Source organism: Syzygium oleosum, unplaced genomic scaffold (assembly GCF_021117445.2).
Source record: "Syzygium oleosum isolate NSW1041296 unplaced genomic scaffold, Sole_v2.1 Sole_v2.11, whole genome shotgun sequence".
Taxonomy (NCBI): domain Eukaryota; kingdom Viridiplantae; phylum Streptophyta; class Magnoliopsida; order Myrtales; family Myrtaceae; genus Syzygium; species Syzygium oleosum.
This window is the reverse complement of record NW_026607495.1, coordinates 5,285,047-5,307,986: the sequence shown is the minus strand read 5'-3', so window position 1 is coordinate 5,307,986 and position 22,940 is coordinate 5,285,047. Positions and strand designations below refer to the sequence as shown.

Genomic DNA, 22,940 nt, shown 5'->3' with positions numbered 1-22,940 from the left:
ACCATTCATGTGTATGTCCAAAATATTTATCAGTTTCTTTATTTTTTTAAAATGTTTTTCGAACTCTCCCTTTTTTATGGGATATTATACAAACTCCTCAAATCTAAAAAATGACGTCTTTGTTAGTGTTGGCTTGTACTGCCCATCGATACTTCCCTATTCATTGTGTGGCTTGGGCCATTTCTATCTTCCTCATCATCCTAGAAGCATACTAGCACCTGCACATTGTCTAAGCTTTCTCGTCCCAATGATCACTCCTCGCCCTCATTGAATCAAGTATGGCCTAGTTCGTCAATGAACTGTGCATCTGCCGGAGAGGTCTTATCCTTAATCCATTTGTAATGACTCCATTTGGTTCATGTGGACGAAACTCCTGAAAGGATTGCTTTGAGTAATCACACAAGGCGGTGACTATTGTGATATCTTAAGTCCCAAATTAAATGGGTGAGGCTTTGATAAGTTTATATACAACATGCACACAAATGGTCACTAGCTTATGTAATTATTTAGAATACTTGATGCACCTAGGGGACCGGCGGACCAGTTATGCGACGGGACGAACCGGCGGGCTTGAAGTCAACGATGTCGGATTGAGTTCAGATTTGGTCGGCTGAAGCGAAACGGCGTGCTGATCAATACTCATAGCTTTTGGCTACAACTAACGATGGATTTTCGCGATTTGGGGTCGTTTAGATGGTTTTTTTTAATTATTTTAGTAATTTTCGAATTAAGGGTATTTTTGTATTTTTTTGCGTTTTTTTTGTCATTAGGGTTAACACCCTTTATAAACTCGTTTTTAGGGTTTTGAGAGGCAGTAGTTTTTGGATGTTTTGAAAAATTATCGATTGTTAATCGATTGAGAGAACAGTTTGTTCCTCGTTATCGTTTCGATTCTTCTATTTAGCCTAATTTCTATCGCGCTTCGGCATCAATTGGTATCAGAGCACAAGTTGCTTGAATCAATGGCTGAACAGAATCGCGGTCGTGGACGGCAGGCTCGTGGTGGCCGGGGGCGTGGAGGCGTTCCTGAAGCAAACGACCAACCGCGTCTAAGAGATCTGCGAGACGTAGAAATTGAAGAACAAAGAAGACGAATCTAGGATTTGGAGCGACAACTTGCGGAGGCGAGGTTGGGCGTTCAATCCGAAGATGAAGCAGAATCCGAGGATCCATCCGATGATGAAGAGGAGGACGTAAACCCTTTTGGGGTTCTGAACCAGGGGCGGAATCGAGGAGTACAACCTGAAAATCAGCGCTCTTCTCAAAATTTTGGAATGAAGATCGAGATTCCCGAGTTTAATGGTAAGGCTCATCCTGATGAGTTTATTGATTGGTTACATACAGTAGAGAGAATCTTTGATATTAAGGATCTGACTGAAGAGCAGAAAGTTAAATTACTGGCTATTAGGCTACGAAAACATGCCTCGATATGGTGGGAGCATGTGAAAAGGCAGCGTGCTAGAGAGGGGGAAATCAAAAGTAAACCGCTGGGATAAGATGAAGAAATTGTTGCAAAAGAAATTTTTACCTACTCATTATAGGCAGGAGGCATTTATTGAGTATCACAACATTAAGTAGCGAGATTTAACGGTCGAGCAGTATACCGAGGAGTTTGATCGTTTGCGAATGCGTTGTGATGTGGCTGAGGAAGACGAGCAAACAATTGCTCGATATTTGACAGGCTTGCGGTATGAAATTTCTGATGTTGTCCAATTACAGCAATATTGGACCTATGAGGATGTGTGCAGGTTGGCCTTGAAGGTGGAAGGTCAGTGTAAAAGGAAGAACGTGAATTCCAAATTTCAGAATCGTTGGCCAGGCAAAGAATCCCGAGAAAAAGCAGGAACATCTGCAGCAAATTCGACACCAGTCGCAGTTAAGGATACGAGTTCTAAACCTGCATCCAAGGAGGGGCAGAGTAGTGCTGAAACTAGCAGGGGAGGAACTGCAGCCAAGCGGTGTTTCAAGTGTCAGGGATTCGGGCATTTTGCTGCTGATTGTTCGAACCGACAGATTGTGATGCTTGTTGATAATCCAGTCTTTGATGAAGGTCCAGTTTATGATGAATCTGAAGGCGAAGAAGAGGATGCGGATGCGGAACAGGAAGGGATTATCTATGCTGATTCTGGTGAGTCCCTAGTCGTTAGAAGAATATTAAATGTTGCTTATCGGATGATGAATCGTGGCTTAGACATAATATTTTTCATACTAAGTGTACTAGTAGAGGAAAAGTATGCAGCATGATAATAGATGGTGGGAGTTGCAAGAATGTAGTGTCCACGACTATGGTGGAAAAGTTGGGGTTGAAAACAGAAGATCATCCTCAACCATACAAGCTGTCGTGGCTTAGAAAAGGGAACGAGGTGAAGGTGAGCAAAAGGTGTCTTGTGCAATTTTCGATTGGAAACAATTACATCGATGAGGTGTGGTGTGATGTAGTCCCAATGGATGCTTGCCATATTTTATTAGGGAGGCCGTGATAGTTTGACAGAAAGACACAGCATGATGGTTTCAGAAATACCTATACCTTCAGGAAGGATGGCCGAACTATTACCTTAGGTCCTTCAGATTTGAGAAAGGAAGTGAATAATAATTTGCTGTCTAGGTCAGAATTTCAAGAAGAGGCAGTGAACGCGCCTGGGTTTTTTGCCATTGTGGTGATGGAGCGGAATTCTGACAGTCCCGAAATTCCTACCCAAGTTTTGCCCTTGCTTGAGGAGTTTGCTGATGTCGTATCGGAAGAGTTGCCACCTGGGTTGCCGGGTGAGCATAATGTTTCTGGAACTTTTAATGTAGCAGATTTGTCACCTTACTACACTAAAGAGGAAGAAGACCCTGAAGAGACTGACGACAATGAAGAAGAAGCGGATTCGAGGACGAATCTTTATCTAGCAGGGGAGGATGATGCACCTAGGGGACCGGCGGACCCGTTATGCGACGGGACGAACCGGCGGGCTTGAAGTCAACGATGTCGGATTGAGTTTGGATTTAGTCAGCTGAAGCGAAACGGCGTGCTGATCAATACTTGTAGCCTTTGGCTACAATTAACGATGGATTTTCGCAATTCGGGATCGTTTAGATAGTTTTTTTTAATTATTTTAGTAATTTTCGAATTAAGGGTATATTTGTATTTTTTTTGCGTTTTTTTTGTTAGTAGGGTTAACACCCTTTATAAACTCGTTTTTAGGGTTTTGAGAGGCAGTAGTTTTTGGATGTTTTGAAAACTTATCGATTGTTAATCGATTGAGAGAACAGTTTGTTCCTCGTTATCGTTTCGATTCTTCTGTTTAGCCTAATTTCTATCGCGCTTCGGCATCAATACTCGTTTTGGGAGCTTGTCCATGTGGGCTAGGCCAGGCTGTTACACTCATCATAGAATATTTCCGTGTTCTGACTCTTGCCAAGCAAGCATCAAAGAGTAGGATTTCATCAATTTTTTTCTCATTGATGTTCTTCTTAATGGACGTCTCACCATTATTGCTGTATGTATGATGCGACTAAGATTTTTTTATACATATTTTAGGAAATGTCACACCCCAACTCCATAAGTATAGGGGCAAAGACACGGCCATCTTTCCACTCGAAGGACACAGCCTCAAACATAACCACCATTAACCTATTATCGAAATATATACATCCATATATATATTTGATAAAATAGTCATTCGATTACATTATCAGAGTTTCTACAATCCGTCAAGAATATGTACATCTCTAACTAACAATCAAACTCAAATTTCTTCTTGCCATAGACAACTCATACCCAAAAATTCCACTATCCAAAAAGTCCTAATAATTGTTGACACTGCCGACAAATTTTTCCAAAACTCATTGATTTGATTCCTTTTTAGGGCATTTCAAGCCAATTTAAAGATTTTGAGCTTAAACGAGTTGGCCAATGTTCGAACATGAGTTTACGGCTATGATTAACTTTCTCAATAAAGTCAACAAACACATCTAAAATCCCATTAGGCCAAATTAATTCAATTTCAATATCAATTTGCGCACAATTAGAATCATTTGAGGAAGTGAGCTTGAAAACAGTGTGTTGGACCGATAGGGTTGGGCTGAGTCACCTTGGTTGACCCGACTCGATTCGGTCCAATGGGTCGATCAAATGGAGATGGCCAAGCTTATAGGGTAGTTTAAAGAGAAATAGAACAATTGGAAGTCTCGGGTCAACCAGGTTTTACCAAGGTTAACCCAAGTCAATCCAAAAGTCAACAAATTATAGCTCATAAACCCCATGGCCGGTCCCCTCTCTCCCTAATTACCAAAATACGATTTTCTCAAATTATCTAAACTTAATTCCATGTCATCAATCCTTGAGAGCTCTAATCATGGCCATCCATTTTTCACTTAATCCTAGCAATAAAGGGTGCCATGTAACCCATCCACATGCATAAATAAGAGCCAATGGTATCAATGCTTACTCATTAAGCAAAGAACTACAGCCACTGTATCTTATAATGAGTTGTAGGGCGAGGATTAATAAAGGATGCCATGGCACCCATCCTCTTGTTGTTCATAGGAGATCCTAAACAAAGGTAGGACGACAAACGTGATATCAATTCCAAAGGATTATCCTAGGATACTTAGGTTTATGATAGTATAAAATTGAAGTGTTATATTCAATTTATGATCAATCCTAAGTCATCATATGATGGAATTTGATGAGATTAGCATGAAATTGCAGATAGATTTAGGATTGTTTAATAAAAATTAAAAATCAATTGCATGTTTAGACAACTTTATGATGTCAATTCCATGTTGGCCGAAGCTTCCTTAGTGTGAAATTGATGTGGTCTTAGGTTATTGATAGTTAATTTAAATTAGATCATGCATGTTGGAGTGATTCTAGCTCATTGATACTTAAGAAGCATGTCTAATCCTAATTAATTGAACTGGAATTTGCATCAATTCTTTGATAACCTCACGTTAGCCGAAGCCTCCTAAGATTGAATACAATGATGATTTGAATGATAGTTAATCCTGATGTCGACTAACAGTATCACCAAGAGATAGGTAAATAGGTGATTTCAAGAAACTAGACAAAATATTGCGGAATTTAAAGTGTCAAGTTAGATATAAGTTGTCACGCCCCGAACCCGGCGTGCGTGCAACATCCCGCTTAGGTCAATAATAGTGCGCCGTCCTAGGACTCGTCGCCGACCCAGAGAAATACTAACAATCATGCACAAGCAAAAACGAATTCAAACATCCCATACAACAATTCAATTACATGGGATAGCAGGGAACTCGCTTGATCACATAACAACAAACATATTTATACACTTGGCATACCTACAACATTTAATTACACAACCTTACACTAGGCCACTAACATCAAACCATGGTCATAAAAAAAAGGGGCGGTGGTTGGTTAGCCTAGCTTCTCTACCACAATGGGTACTCCAAAAGACGGGATCGCTAAACCTACTAATCATCCCCATGGTACCCTGACAGCATCCTCGGATCTTCCACATCATCATAAGGCTCGGGGTTTTGAAATGTTTGTAATTCAACAATGAGAACGAGTCTCAATAAGTGAACAACCTAAGCCCCGCATAGGCCAACGCGTACTCCCGGACAAGTCTAAACACGAGATTCAAACAATCAACATGCCGTGACAAACACAGACATCCCTACCTCATCTCGGAACATGCACAAGCCCTGCATGTTAGTCAAATTGCAATAATGCAGCAATAACTCACAAACTCGTACAATCCCGGATATGACTTACACATGCACGTGTGCCAGCAATAATCCGAACATGATCACATCTCAATCTCGATACACTACATACACTAATGCACAACACACACCCACTCTTCCGTTTAGATTATTCACAACCCGCGTAACACGTATTAGGCCCGTGGCACAACCTGCGTAAAACGCATCAGGCTGGTGGTTTTTCGGTTTAACCGGGCATCGTCTCGCATAACACGCCTCAAGACGGGTTCAATCCCCGCGTAAAGACGCATCAGGGCTTAAGTGATCACACATACACTCCGTCACATAATTTATTATCTTTTTCCCGAAAAAAGATGCATCAGGGCACTTAGGTGATCACACATGCCACATGACCCATTCAATTCCATGTGAGTCACGCTCTCAAACATCACTCGAATGTGCTCAATCACCAGCAATGCAAATCAGTTTACACGCCCACCAAATCAGCCACGGTTCCACCATTTAAAGCCATGAACACACATTCACAATCAATCACCTATGACAACAACAACCAGCCATCAATTCATCACATCTAACACACAAATCAAGCATTAAATCAGTCCACTAAGCAAGCAACAACCATATCGAAAAGTTTCCGAGAGAGAGAAACCAAATTTACATAGAATCGGGCTTAAAATTGGCAATTGTACAGTAATCGGAACTCTTTTGAAATAAATAGTAATTTAACTCTAAAAATTTTGAATTTTGGATATGTCATTGAAAACATCTTGATAAACATTTTTCATGAAGCACATGAAATCCAATTCCAACTGTAAACACCCCTTTTTATCACCCAAAGTCAGATCGAAATTAGCCACCAGGGCAGACAGTTCGGTCTTCAAAATCTATTTCAATCAGTACCCAAATCTCCTTGTAAAATCTTGAAATTTTTATATGTCATAGAAACAAGTGTCATTGACAACTTTCATGAAGGAAGTTTGTTGAAAAGAGGTCTGGAAGAATTTATAAAAATTCAGAAAGACACGTCGGTCGGGTGAACAGTAATTCCGGTAGAGTTGTGACGGTCCGAAAATGGACTCCCGAATACCCCAAAACGATCTCCAAAAATTCCAGATTTAATATATGACATACTTCATGGTCAATTTCCATGAAGAACACTTCCTCAAATTCGGTCCACATTGATATCCACAAAAATAGCAAAACACAGATGCACAGTGTCAACGAATTCGAGAATCAACCAACATGAACCAATCAACAATTCAAGTTCATCTAACCACTAAACCAACTATCCACAGCCATGAATCAACCCCTAACATGTCCATTAGTAACTCCTTAGCCTAGTCAAGGGTTAGGAAACCACTTACTCAAAGCCTAAGCAAGCAAGACCAAGCAAGAAGGGCAGCACAAGGTTGGTAGAACAGCAGCAGTGAAGCAGAAGCAGAAGCAGAAGCCAGCGAAAGCAGAAGCGGAAGTGGAAGAAGCAGCAGCCGAAGCCAGCGGAAGAAGTAGAAGCGGAAGCCAGTGGAAGAAGCAGAAGCGGAAGCCAGGGGAAGAAGCAGAAGAAGAATCAGCAGTAGAAGCCAGCGGAAGAAGCAGAAGCGGCCAAGAAAAAAAGTAGAAGCAGAAGGAAAAGAAGAAGAAGAAGAGAAGAGAAGAAAGTCAATTATGAGGGCTGGTGGGGAGTTGGTGGTGTCAGCCGAAGGGGGAGTCAGCAAGGAAGGGGGAGAGAGAGAGGAAAGCGAGAAGAGAAAGTGGGGTCAATCATGATCCCACACAAATATCTTCCAATTTTTCTCTTTTTCTTTGTAATTTTCTCCAAATTTTGTCCCCCGAATTACCACTTTGTCCTGAGCCCGGGTGCCGAATTACGGGTCGACTTGTTCTTATCGGGCCTTGATGGCCGGCCTTTCTCAGGCGCGAGGCCCAACGGCTTTGCTCGGCTCACTTCCGTTTTTCCCACGCCAAATTTTCGGTTCTGTAATTCTTTTTCTGAGATTGAAATTTTCTATGGCCAATTCGTAAAAATTACGAGGCGACGTCCTATGGTTCGGGTGTGAAACCCTTGAGCATTCGACACTCAAAATCGGATCATACTTCGTGGCCGAAATCGATCAATCGCAGCTATAGTACATATTGAACTAACGGGCGGCTGTTAGAAATAAATTCTTCAATAGCCTTTTCCCTTTGGTTAGTATTCCATGAGTGATTAGGTCTGGGCGAGAATTAACTAATAGAGCGTCGACGAAATTGCTATTTCATAAATCACCAAATTGAGTCGAATTTTCAGAATATCACATAAGTAACATCGGGTAAAACATGGTGTTGTTATAAGTAGGATTTGGTTGTATCAAGTAGTGTAGTGTAGTGTAGTGCGCTTCTATCAGGCAATTAAATGAATAAAAGCAGAAAGATAGATAATGATGCACTAAAATATTACAGTGGTTTGACTTGGTATAAACTTACGTTCACTCTCCCACACTAAAAGCCTATTGGCTAGACTCTACTGGTAATTTTCCAGAAGTTATAGTTGAGCGAGCTGCTTATATTCAAGTACTTTTTCTCGAAGCCGGTTTTGCTTATTCCCAAACAGATAGATCTCACTAGCTTACACCTAAGCACAAATTTTAACATTGCTAAAACTTCTAAAAAACTTACAATTTCAGTGCTCTCAAAAGATAATTTAAGAATGTAAAGCTTTTTCTGAGTTTGAAATTGCACTCTTGCTCTTCTTTCTCTTTGATGCCTTGATCTCCTTTTATACTCCTGCACATCCAATCTTCCCGTTGGACAATCTTCAAGAGGATGAATCTCTAATTTGACCATTTGTTTAGCAAATGAATTAGTCATTGAGGTGTATCAATCAAAGTTCCGTAGATTTGGTCGCCAATACAATCAAATCTTTGATTTCCAGAAATAGAGTAGCACAGGTATTAGAAGTATCTTGCCTTTGGAATGATTGTCAATCAACCAATATATCCGGCGTGATTGATTTATTCCATGTAGATAATCTTTAAGATTGATGATCAATCAATTTCTTCTAAGTAAGGAATCCATACCAGATCACAAGCTGTCAAAGGATGAGATAAAATATCTCGAAATAATAATCTTGAAGTTTGTGATGTGATTGTTGTCGCAAGTAATATAAGTACTCTGCTTATATCAACAGTCTCTGATTATATCTAGCTTCTGATGATATCATGCTCTGCTTATATCAAACTTCCACTTACATCAGGCTCCGCTAGGCTTTCACTCATATTAAGCTTCTACTGATATCAAACTCGGTTATATCAGACTTTCCAGTTATATCCAACTGCTTCCCATTAGACACTTCGAGTACGATGGTGATGTAGATCATGTAAACTGTTCACCTTGGTACCTCCAGGTCTTTAAGAACTCTCCATTCTTTTAGACTTGTTCACATAGGTTCTTCCAGCTATTTTGAATCTTTTCACTTATCATATCGAAATTCATTTTATGCGGATATTACTTGAAACGCAAACAATACTTGCATATATCAAGATCAAAATAAGCCATGGATAGTCTGCCAACTTCAAAATATAATAGGAGGTTTTCTTAACAGCAAGTAGGACAACCTATGGTGGTAGTAACTATGAAGGGGCTTGAAATTAGAGTTTGGATAGCTGGAATGATTATGGGCTTTTCACCGATTTTTTGATATGAAGGGTTTTTCTTTTGTCAGAATTTCTGCTGTCAATTTGGTCTTTTTGATTATGCTGTTTTGTGTTTGCATGCAAAAGTATGCAAAATGAATTTCATGTGGTGTAACCAAGGAGGACAGGGTCCTAATAACGAAGACACAGACTAGGTAATTCTAGCATGTCTTAGAAAGCAGCAACTTCTAAAATCCAGATGCAAGTTCTGCAAAATTTCTAGTGGTGGGTCTTCAGTAACTTGGAGATTTCCTTGTAGAGGGCGTCCTTTCTTTGTCGTGAAATCAGCACATTGATTTGCTTCTCTAATATGTGCGCCATCTTATACTGAGGAAAGCTTCTGAGGAGTGTCGTGCACTCAAGCAATAAAGGTCGTAAATCGACATCGTTGCAAGTATCAGACTATAGCATTTGGACCAATGCTAATGCATGGCACACTAGTATTTTATTGCCTTATTGACACACGTGATTTCGATCTCTCCTAGGGGGGAGATGTTGCGTACACTCTTAAAAACGACATGAAAATGATGAAACTTCCCATTGTTTGCCGGAAACCGGTTTGGTCAACTATCCGGTAACGCTTGTACTCATGCGCAAACCAACGCCCTTTTTTTGAATTCGTTGTGATGGACGACGAATCTCTCGCCTTCTTCGTGTAAACAAACTTAAACTCGACGACTCCTTCGTCAATGGGAGTCACCGATCCCACATTGGGTCTCAAAAACCCAAAGGAAAAAAGAAAGGTCTCAACTCTCGATCCAGTGCACATTTTGTTTTGTTGACTCTTAACTTTAAAGAGTCGTCAACTTTGTGTCAGAAACTGCAACACCCAACATGGGACGCCATTGGAACTCCCTCTCGCACCCTGAAAAGTTTCCACTCGTGTTCTTGATTCTCCCTCTCTCCGGAGCAATGCTTGGGGCAGTTGTCAATGGTGGAATGCCCTTCACCGGAAAAAAACAGAGTAAGTTTCTTCCTTGTCTTATTGTTTTTAGTGTTGTCGTCTCTGTTTTAGTATTATCGTGCAGCAAATTCGATCTCGCGAGGGCAGTTGGTCGGAGTTGACGAGACTCTGATTTCTTCTTCTGGGAATTTCGAACTGGGTTCTTTAGCCCCGCAAATTCATCTCTTAGATATGTTGGTATTTGGTACCACAAGATAAGTGTTAAAACAGTCTGAGTTGCGAACAGAGATAGCCCTGTTTCTGATGAATCTGGAGTTTTGACAGTTTCAAGTGATGGAAATTTGATGGTTTTAGATGGGCATAATCACACGGTTTGGTCAAGTGGCATTAATTCTTCCTCTGTGCCCACCGACTCAACAGCTGTTCTGATGGATACTGGAAATCTTGTTCTTTTGGCCAGTGCAGATGCTGACTCTGCTAGTGCTGATGGCGGTATCAGCAATTCATATTGGCAAAGCTTTGAACACCCAACAGACACGGACTTGCCTGGCATGAGAGTGAGGGCGAATTCTACGGCCGGAGAGAACCGTGCCTTTAGGTCGAGGGGATCATTGAACGACCGTTCCCCTGGGAACTTTTCTCTGGGCATCGATCCCCGGGAACCACCGCAGATAGTGATCTGGGGCCAGTCAGGCCGGCAATGGAAGAGCGGGCATTGGAATGGGCTGATTTTCACCGGAGTGCCGAATATGACTGGCAGTTTTCGATACGGGTTCAGGCTCTCGAGCACCGAGGTGGATGGAAGCATGTACTTTACGTACACGCCGTTGGATAGCTCCAATCTCTTGATGTTCCGTATACTTTGGAATGGGACGGAGAAGCAGCTTGGCTGGGATGAGACTAGTAATGAGCGGACTGTGCGGCAAGAACAGCCTGCTAAGGAATGTGACCTCTATAATAAGTGCGGAAATTCTGCAATATGTAACGAAATGGACTCTCCCAAATGTAGAGGCATGAAAGGGTTCCGTCCGAATCACTTCATCAGTGGAACAGGGGTAACTGGTCTGCGGGTTGTACTCGGAAGACCCAATTACAGTGTCGGGACAACAGCAACATTTCAGTGAGAGATGGCGGCAGGATGGACGGCTTTTTGAAATTGGATGGTGTGAAGTTGCCAGATTTCGCGGATTATTTTTCAATCACTGGCGGGGATGAGTGTGAGGCGAAGTGTCTGGAGAATTGTTCGTGCAAAGCTTATGCATTTTTTGGAGGCTTCTGGTGCATGCTGTGGAGCAAGGATTTGATCGATGTGGAGCATTTCGGTGATGGCGGACTGACCCTCCAAATTCGTCTCGCCAATTCTGAATTAGGTATGATCTCTTATGAGTATTTCCCTTTGCCATTTTCAAAATTGTTGATCTTTTCCAAAATAATGTTTACTATACCTAGTGATCTTCTTCAGTATGATGACGGCCAGTGTTAAGGAAAATTCCCAATAGATTTTGAAGTTGACAAAACTGTCCATGAGTGTTTTGTAAGTCTGATAAATGCTTTGAAGTATTTTGATTCAGGAAGTTATTTTTGGAAGAAAATCATATGTCAATCTTGATCTAGTTCGTGTTCAGATTGTGAAAGAACGAAAAGTTCAGACTCAGACGCAGAAATTATTCAGACGCAGACGCTGAAATTATTCAGACGCAGACGCAGATGCAGATGCTGAAATTATTCAGACGCAGATGCAGAACTCAGAACGAAACATAACAGCTAGTGATCTGGTATGGATTTCACAGAAGGAAAGTTTTGATTGTTTCAATCTAAGGCTATAATTGATTGACAATCAAATACAATGACAAGTATGCATTACAACGGATAAAGCTCTACTTATGGAAACCAAGATTCTGATTGTATGGGCGACCAGAATCAGCGGGATTCAGATTTTATCAACCAACGGCTACTCAATCCATTTTATACAAATCTGTCCAAAGGTGAATATTGGAAGATGATCCTCTGAAGACTGTCCAACGGCTAGTTTGGAAGTGGAGGAGTATAAAAGGAGATCAACGAGGAGCATAAGGTAGAGAACGAAATCAAGAATCAACAAGTCCAAAGTCTGAGCATACTCCGATTCAATCTCTTGTCTTTCGTGAGCATAAACGTGTAATCATTTGAGAGGTGTAGACATTGTTATAAGTGTGTGCATAGGTGTGAGATAGTGTGATCTATCGGCTTGGTATAAGCAGCACCAACTTCGGGGAGAAGTGCTTGGGTTTAAGCGGCACAACTTGCTGTAACTTCTCATTGATTTGATTAGTGGAATCCAGCCAGTAGGCTGTCAGCGTGGGAGAGTGGACGTAGGCTTGATTTAAGCCGAACCACTATAATTGTTTGTGTGCAGTTTTCTCCATCTCTAATCTTTTATTATATTGTTTATACTGCTCACAAGAACATTTGTCACAAAGTCGATCGATCGAATCGCTTGTTGTTCGGACTTTGTTCTTGATCTTTTACTTCCGCTTTAAATTGGTAAAGAATTTATTTAGATCACCTATTCACCCCCCTCTAGGTGATCCTTGCTAGCTACGTCAATTGGTATCAGAGCAGGTTGCTCGTTTATTAAAGTGTTTTACTTCTGAGCTAACGATCTATATGGCTAGCATGAGTGCTCCAGGTCTCATTGAAGGACAAAGCAATTCCAGGCCACCATATTTCGATGGCAATGAATATAGCGTCTGGAAAAACAAGATGAAGGCATTCATCAAATCAATTGATCACATGCAATGGGATGTTGTCATCAGAGGAGTCAATCCAAAACATTCCATATTTGCTTCAAAAGAGAAGCAAGATGAAAGCAAATCAGCAGATCCTCCATTATCTCAAACTGAGATAACAAAAAGAGAAGCTTTAGATTCAAAAGCGATTTATTCATTTTATTGTGCTTTATCACCTGTTGAGTATAAGAAAATTGCTTCTTGTGAATCAGCCAAGGAAATCTGGGATACTGTCCACACTACTTATGAAGGAACAGATCGAGCCAAGGAAACTCAAATCAATCTTTTGCTTGGTCAATATGAATCCTTCAGAATGAAGACAGGAGAATCAGTTGCTGATATGTATGACAGATTTGCTGACATAGTAAACGATCTTACATATCAAGGACAACCAGTATCAGATACGATGAAAGTCAACAAACTTTTGAGAGGACTGTCAAAGCAATGGGACAACATCAAAACCTCACTTCGAGAGACTCAAAGGATCATGCCACTATCAGTGAATGAACTGATTGGAACTCTTCAGTCATATGAAGTAGAACGTATACATGAAGAAGATCTAGAAGGTAAGAAGTTAATTGCCTTAAAATCTAACATTGATTCTGATGAAACAGATTTTGAAGGAGATGAAAAAGACGACGATGAGGAGATGAAGTTGCTGATCAAAAGATTTCAACACCTTGTGAGAAAGAGAAGAAACCCCAAAGAGAAGAAGCCAACAAAGAAATCCGGAGAAAGAAAATATTTTAAGAACAGAGACGACAATGAAGAGTCTGAATCCAGCGATGATAAAATCTATGAGCAAGGAAATCTATGCTTAATGGCGGACATTGAATCCGAAGAAGATGAGGTGATTTGTTCAGATCCTATTCTCGATGATGATGATCTTTTTGAAGAGTTATGCGTGGAACATGAGAATGCGTTGAAGAAGATCTCCGAGTTGAAAAAGGAAGTCTCCAAATTGAAGCGACAAAATATTATGAATGAGAAAAGGATCATTGAGCTTGAAAAGGAGAATTCCTCTGTCAAGGAAGAGAAGGATATTTTGCAAAAAGAAGTTGATTCCTATAAGGAAGAAATTCCGAAGATTTGCAAAAAATTTGCTCTTGGCTCAAAGACATTAGAGCATGTTCTATCCATTCAAGTCCCCTATTACAACAAATCCGGCCTCAGTTTCGATAATGAAAGTAAGATCAAGAATGACTTTCCGAAGGTCAAGGAGAGATTAAAGCGCAGGCCTTCAATCCAGTGTTATAGAAATCATTTTGGTAAGCAATTTGTCAAGCCTATTGGATTTCAATATTATAATTGCTCGAACTCGAGTGATCACTATAAGCAACAATGTCCAACTGATTGGAAGAAATCCAAGACAATCAATTGGAGATTTGATGCTTCTTCTAACCAAAAAGGATCCAAGCAGATTTGGGTACCAAAGAAAAAATGAGATTACTTTTCTTGCAGGGAACAAGGAAAGAGAATTTGGTAAGTAGAGGTATATTTTTCAAATTCTAAATGTGCTTTGGATACGTACTTTAAATATCTATGAATTCTCTTTGGACTTAACATTTTATCTCCATGCTCTGCTTTATTTTGACTTGAAATGGCATGTTTTACATCGTTGGTTGTGTTATAAATGTCGCAATAAAAGTCAAGTTTATTTTGATGGTATTTTTAGATGAAATTTTATAAAAGGGATTGTTTGATATCTTATTGGGAATGAAATATTTTTTATGGACTAATTATGTGTTCTCCGATATTGTCATGCCTTACAAAGAAAGAATTTTTTTTTTGCGAGATATTGTTTTATTATGCATATTTCCCTTAAATACTCTACTGAGATGAGTTGGGAAAGTATCCTTGGGCTTCTATGAAAGTTTGCTATTTTGCGTCTAACAAAAAGAAAGGATCCAAATACAAGGATACTAGAAAGGAAATGAGTTTATTGCAGACAATTATACAAAGGAAGCATGAATGCAAACCTACGCAAGTCATGATGCAATCAACGAAGGATCTCAAGTGATGAATTCTTTCTAAAGAGGAAAGGTATATTCTGAACATGCATGTTGAGATACAAATTGGTAATATTTGTTGCCATGTGTGTAAGATATTGCATATATTTAATGCTTGAAATAGCTACATTTCTTTTGCGAAATTCATTAATGTCATATAATTTTTATGCTTATGAGATTCACGCTTAAGGAAAATTCCTACAATCTTGAATCACTTGCTATATTCTTAGAAGATTTTTTAATTAGCAAGTTTGATCCGCAAATCAGAGCAAGGTATGTACGTGACATTCTCTATATTTTGCAAAGATTATTATCTCTTGCAAGTATTTGCAGGATGTAAAAGAATCTTTCCTTGTGAAGTTTGGAAAGCTTGATCCCACAATCGGGGAGATTCTGTAACTTTTCCGAAGGATCGAAAATTTCTCCTTTATGCAATATTCTGACAAATTATTGGAGGCATGTCAAAACACGATAAGCAAACGCTTAATGCGTCTTACGAAAGGATAAGTTGCCTCAGGTTTAAATATTTGATATTATTGCTAAAGAAAAGGCATTACATATTATGTGAGATATTATATCTTTAACTGCAAATTTGTGCAAAATGTTTGTTGAGTTTATGCAGTTTGAATCCGAGACGAGCTTGATGGAAGAAAACAAATTTCTTTCTCGAATTTCAAAATGCAAACAAATATGGCGGATGTTGCTGCTACATAGAGGAACAACAATTTGTTCAAAGTGCACAAGCTGCAATGAAAGTTATTTGCAAAAGCTGTCTTGATGACAGGGGGAGAAAAACAAAATGTGGAAAAATGCAAAAGAAAGGGGGAGAATCATCTCAAAATGGTATCAAATTGAGGGGGAGCGTAAATCAAGTATGAAAGTCAATTTAATTTCTGCCCACTCTTGATTACTACGAAAGAAAAGGTAATGTATGTTAGAACTTGCTAAGTTCTACACAATCCGGGTTAGTATTTCTTACTTTTTGTCATTAACGAATCTCTTATTTATATTATTGTTTTTTTATGACAAAAAGATTGTGAAATTTATTATGTGCATACGTGTTCGTTGATATATATGATATTTGATTCTTCAGAACATGAGCTATATTGAATATATGTTATGTTCGCGAAAGATGATATTTTTGAAGGTTGTGTTTGATGCCAAATATATTTTGAAGATAGTATGTGAAGATGAGTTAAATTTATATTCTCTACGTGATACCCTTTCCATTACTATCACTCTTTGATTATGACAAAAAGGGGGAGAGAATGTAAATATGCATATGTGCTTAGTGGTTAATTCTACTTAATTGATGCATAATATTGAGTTGTAATTATACTTCCAATTATTGTCATAATCATTAAGGAATTTTATGCATATATCTTTTTGTGATGCTGACAAAAAGGGGGAGAAATATGCAGATATGATTTGGTTTGATATGCAGATTATTGGATTCAAAGAAAAGGAGACAGACTGTGATTTAGATTTCTTTTACTGTTCAGATTTTGTCATATTCCTTGTCTTATTCAAAAACTGAGTATAAAAAAATCTCATATCAAATTACTCTGATCATATATGATATCTTGAATATCTGCTACTTTATATGCTTGATCATATTTTTCAAAATTATCTTAAAATCTATATATCTGTATGGAAGTTTTGTCACCATAAAAAAGGGGGAGATTGTTAAGGAAAATTCCCAATAGATTTTGAAGTTGACAAAACTGTCTATAAGTGTTTTGTAAGTCTGATAAATGCTTTGAAGTATTTTGATTCAGGAAGTTATTTTTGGAAGAAAATCATATGTCAATCTTGATCTAGTTCGTGTTCAGATTGTGAAAGAACGAAAAGTTCATACTCAGACGCAGAAATTATTCAGACGCAGACGCTGAAATTATTCAGACGCAGACGCAGATGCAGATGCTGAAATTATTCAGACGCAGACGCAGAACTCAGAACGAAACATAACAACTAGTGATCTGGTATGGATTTCACAGAAGGAAAGTTTTGATTGTTTCAATCTAAGGCTATAATTGATTGACAATCAAATACTATGACAAGTATGCATTACAACGGATAAAGCTCTACTTATGGAAACCAAGATTCTGATTATATGGGCGACCAGAATCAGCGGGATTCAGATTTTATCAACCAACGGCTACTCAATCCATTTTATACAAATCTGTCCAAAGGTGAATATTGGAAGATGATCCTCTGAAAACTGTCCAATGGCTAGTTTGGAAGTGGAGGAGTATAAAAGGAGATCAACGAGGAGCAGAAGGTAGAGAACGAAATCAAGAATCAACAAGTCCAAAGTCTGAGCATACTCCGATTCAATCTCTTGTCTTTCGTGAGCTTAAACATGTAATCATTTGAGAGGTGTAGACATTGTTATAAGTGTGTGCATAGGTGTGAGATAGTGTGATCTATCGGCTTGGTATAAGCAGCACCAACTTCGGGGAGAAGTGCTTGGGTTTAAGCGGCACAACTTGCTGTAACTTCTCATTGATTTGATTAGTGGAATCCAGCCAGTAGGCTGTCAGCGTGGGAGAGTGGACGTAGGCTTGATCTAAGCCGAACCACTATAATTGTTTGTGTGCAGTTTTCTCCATCTCTAATCTCTTATTATATTGTTTATACTGCTCACAAGAACATTTGTCACAAAGTCTGATCAGAATCTGCTTGTTGTTCAGACTTTGTTCTTGATCTTTTACTTCCGCTTTAAATTGGTAAAGAATTTATTTAGATCACCTATTCACCCCCCTCTAGGTGATCCTTGCTAGCTACGTCAGCCAGAACTGATTGTATGACTTAGCAGAAATGGCACTGAGATTCTTATCTATGGAATTGAGTTTAAAAAGGTCAGGGATCTCAATTGTTTGTGTAACTGAAGAACATGAATCTAGCCTTGTGTAGCATCAGAACGGAATGAAAGTAATCACTGTCAACAAAGACAACCATATGATGTTTCCAAGATGGTAGTCTCAAATAATAACTCCAGCATAACTAGTTACTTTCAAGCTTATATGAAGGTGGAGTATCAGAACTTCGATGAATATAACGGTCCTATTCATCAGCATATGATTTGTTATATGGCTTAGCTGAGATTTCCTTTGTCTCACCTGCCTGCAACAAGAAGTCGTGTATCATACGATAGACAAAACATCTACTGTCACAGAGTTTATCTGTGCTAATGACTAAGGATATTTTATAGCATACTTGAACACTTTCCGATTAGTGATGATCTCATCTAATCATAATTTCTTTTTCTTCTCATGAATAGGATCAAAGAGCAAAATATCCAACCTATTCATAATAATTACTGTCTTGGTTGGAGCGTTGGCTCTCGGTATACCGGCATGGTTGTTGTGGAGGTTCAAGGACAATTTGAAAGGTGAGATATCAGTCCAGGGAGTGAATGATTTATCAGTCCTTATTTTCTTAAGTACATGTTAATGAACGATAAATACAGGATTCTTGATTTTCTATCGCAAAAACAAGGAACTTCCCTTGTTGGATGATATTATTAAGAACGGAGAGCTATATGCTGATTTGTCCGGACCAGATGGTCTTGCTAGAGATGCTAAGCAAGTAGGAGGACCTGATATACCAGTGTTCGACTTCAGCTCCATAGAAGCAGCGATGAATGTCTTTCTGAAGAAAACAAGCTCGGACTGGGAGGATTCGGTCCCGTTTACAAGGTAAAGCTAAATTATCACCAGTTCTAGACTTGGGATGTCATATTTACAAGCTTAATTGTCTACCCTCTGAATCTGCAGGGAAAGCTTCTTGGAGGACAAGAAATAGCTGTTAAGAGACTTTCGAGGAAGTCAAGCCAAGGGGTTGAGGAATTTAAGAATGAGGTTATGGTAATTGCGATATTACAACATAGAAACCTCGGAGACTCCTCGGATTCTGCATTCAAGGCGAAGATAAGATGCTCGTTTACGAGTACATGCCAAACAGGAGCTTGGACTATTTTATTTTCGGTAAGCTGAGTTGAACATTCGAATTCGATCTTTTGCATTCCATGAAAGAATTGTCACGAAAATCATTGCATGTGTCCTTTATTCTCTTTTCAAAATTTAATGCAGATCCAGCAAAGCGACCGCAACTGGACTGGAAGAAACGTTTTGTGATTATTGAAGGGATAGCACGAGGCCTCCTCTATCTCCATCGAGACTCTAGACTAAGGATTATTCATCGTGACCTGAAAGCCAGCAACATTTTGTTGGACAAAGAGATGAACCCGAAAATATCAGACTTTGGCATGGCAAGAATTTTCAGTGGGAATGAAAATGAAGCGAGTACCAAACGAGTGGTTGGCATGTAGTAAGTTGAATTTCTTCCAAGTGAGAAAAAGAAAGTGCATTTCTGACTCAAAATGTTTGATCAGTGTGGAGTGGACTGATTCATCTGCCCTTGTGATTGCAGTGATTACATGTCTCCAGAGTATGCGATGGAAGGTCTATTTTCATTCAAATCCGATGTGTACAGCTTCGGGGTATTATTACTGGAGATCATCAGTGGTGAAAAAAACAAAACATTGGCTTTCACACGCCGGAACATTCTAATCTTACCAGCCATGTGAGTTCATCCTTATTTGTACTTGAGCTAATAGGCACCAAAACTCTCATTTTAGGAGATGTTTGCATCTGCTCAGATTGATATGTTTAAATACTGTTGTCTCGGTCTGGTTTCTACTTCTCCATTGTCTGTAAGCATAGTGATATCAACAGATGCTATTACGCATGAGGACATATACATTTGAACTCGCCATTCGAATGTTTACATTTAAGGGGTTATTCAAAGTGTTTTTCACACTAGTGCACGATGATTTCAGGTTTGGCATCATTGGAATGAAGGGAAGGTGACGGAACTGATCGATCCTTGTATCAGGGACACATGCTCTGCGGACGAGGTATTGCGATGCGTACAAGTCGAACTTTGTGTGTGCAAGACTCGGCCGTAGATAGACTGGCCATGACTCCCGTTGTGCTACTATTAGAAAGCGAAACAGCAGGGCTGCCCCTCCCGAAACCACCCAGGTTAACCTCGATAAGGGGCTCCATAGATTCTTGTTCTTCGGGTGAAACAGCGGGTCTTCCCTTCCCGAAACCACCCAGCTTAACCTCAATCATGGGCTCCACAGATGCTTATTCTTTGTTTGAAAGCCAAGAAATTGAGTCATGGAACAGCGTAACAGTTAGCTCGGTGGATGGTAGATAGGGCCAATGTGATTCATTCATGTCGTTCGGTCTGTTTGTTCTTGTGATCTTTAGAATAAGACGAGTGTTCTTGAAATTGCGCCGATGCATTTTTGTCAAAAGGACACGTGAAATAGAAAATTTACAACTTGATTCCCTGCTCTTGAAATGAAGTGTCTTGATTGCTCTTTAAACTGTAGTATCACGTTTGATTGCATGTAGGACGAGTATTTCAGATAAGAATTGCCGCCGTGTGACCTCAGATTAGAGTCACGGAAACAGCCTCTTGCAAAAATTGCAAGGTAAGGCTGCATACAATAGACCCAAAGTGGTACTAACCAATTCGCATGATTTTTATGTCATTGGATAGATCTCGGGTAGTACTAACAAATATCGTCATAAAACTAATCCGAACAAAATATTATTTACGTGAAAAGGTTTCCTATCGACAAGCCACAGCTGCAATTTTGGATGCTTATATCTTTCGAACAAAACCTCAGAATCGTGCCCATCAAGTCCTGCTGACTCTTTCGACCAAAAAAACAAGGGTCCTACTGACTCATGGCGAGGGGAAGTGTCTGTAAGGGATGTCAATTTGAGTTTGCGTATCATGTTCTAGTCGATTATTCGTGTCGTCACAAAAAAATTTTCAACATAAAAACGAGATGTTTTTATTAAATATGAGTTCGTGTCAGGTTTAAGTTAAGTTGGAGTGTCATTTGGTGTTCGAGTTGCGTTTTAGTGTCGTGTTGGAAAGTACCACCCAAGTATCTTCTCATGTCATGGGTGTAGCCGGAAATTTGCCTGAGCACCGCCAGCGAAGGCAGAGCAGATGATTTGCCGAAACAGAGTAAAAGCAGAGCAAATGCAGTGGTTTTGGTCGAGTCCCACCACCCACCAGGGAAAGGACGATTTACCAACGTTACCCAATGTTTTACTTTGGGCGAGGTTAGAGTGCCCCCAAGCTGCCTTCTCGTACTCCTCTCTCTCTCCCTATCTATATTAGCTGCGTGAAAATGGAAAATGCCAACCCTAGTTAATAAAAGGGAAGGGGAAAACTAGGGAATTCCTTGATCCCCTCCCGAGTTTACAGCACGCCATCCGTGTGTATGTCCAGAATAGTCATTTCCTCTTCTTTATTTTATCTTTCCTTTTTTTAAGAAATTTTGGAACTGATGTCCTCGACAGTGCTAGCCCATCGATATCGTCCCTATTCGATGTGTTGCCCAGTCTATTGTTGTCCACTGCCATTCTAGAACCCTATTAGGATTCACACCTTGTTCAGTCCCTCTTGTCCGAAGGATCATTCCTCACCCTCGTCGAATCGGGTATGGGCCTAGTCCATCCACGAGCCATGCATCTATTCAAGGGGTCTCACTCTGATATCATCTATAACGAACCTGATTTGCCTATGTGCGCCTAGTTTCCAAAAGGAATACTTGGGTAACTACACAAATGATGACCACTGTATATCCCATGTCGTAAATTTAGATGGTAGAAGCCGTGTTGAGCCATATATTAGCTAACATCCATCTCCAAATGTTCATCACCTTGTGTAGTTATTTAGACTTCTCATTGTAGGAGCTTGTCCCGCGTGGACTGGGCCATCTTGTTACAATCATCCCCCAACATTTTCGTGTTTTGAGTCTTGCCAAGCATCGAAGAGTAGGATTTCTTCAATTTTCTTCTTAATGGTATTTCATAATTACCATGATATGATTTTACTGAGATTTGTTTATACATATTTCAGATGATGCTTCTTATCACGCCCCTGTTCTATCCACCAAGGATCCGGCACGGGACTTCCCTTCTTAGGTCATTTAATCGCGACGTCGCAGGAGGCGTCACTGACCTATCGTATTATCTAACAAATAAGCATATGTGAAAGCGAAATCCAAATCACCCAACCAACAACAACAACCATACAACAACAATAGGGATAGCAAGGGAAACACGTTCACAAAAGCATGCTTCATATATATGCATTAACGACCCATATCGGAAGTAAGGATAAATATAAGCCCACTACACGGGCCCTTTTTTTATTACAACAGAAAAAGAAGAGGGGGTCGGGGTCTACTTAGCTCCCCTATTTACGAGGGCTGCCTAAAAAAGAACATGGCTTCCTCCACGTTCGAGCATGCTATGGCTCGAGTTCGAGGTCGTAATCTGGATCCGACTTCGGATAACTGATGACACCATCGAGGACATTTGACGTCACAGGGTCCCATGGGATTGCGTCCGGCACACCTTGGGGTCCGTCAAAGCCTTGGAGAGGTCCCCAATGCTCTCCCTCCAAACAAACATACCATGCTTTAAAATGATGAGGAGCCAAGTTGGTAAGCCCCTCGTCGACCCAAACGGTCGTTGTATACTCCTCGTACGTCGTATTCGTCCCTAGTGCTACATACTCAACCACCTCTACGTCTTGATCTACCGGGACGCCAAAACATATAATCCGAGTGTCCATACTAGGGGCTTGAAAATGATTAAGCAACAACACATGAGTAAAACTCAACAAGTAGAATCTCCAAACCTCGAGTAAGATGATACCTCGCCACGGAAATACGAACGGTAGGCTCAACCTCTTGGCATGCCAAAACGCAATCAAATAGTCATACGTGAATACTTACCTCCCGTCGGCACATACAATTCACACAAACAATCACACGCGAAGCCTTGCTTCC

The 22,940-nt window shown here is 40.0% G+C and overlaps 1 pseudogene; it reads left to right on the top strand.

The window, feature by feature from the left end:
- The first annotated feature begins 1,626 nt into the window (after positions 1-1,626).
- LOC115664253 (G-type lectin S-receptor-like serine/threonine-protein kinase B120) lies at positions 1,627-20,275 on the top strand (annotated as a pseudogene).
- Positions 20,276-22,940: the final 2,665 nt, after the last annotated feature.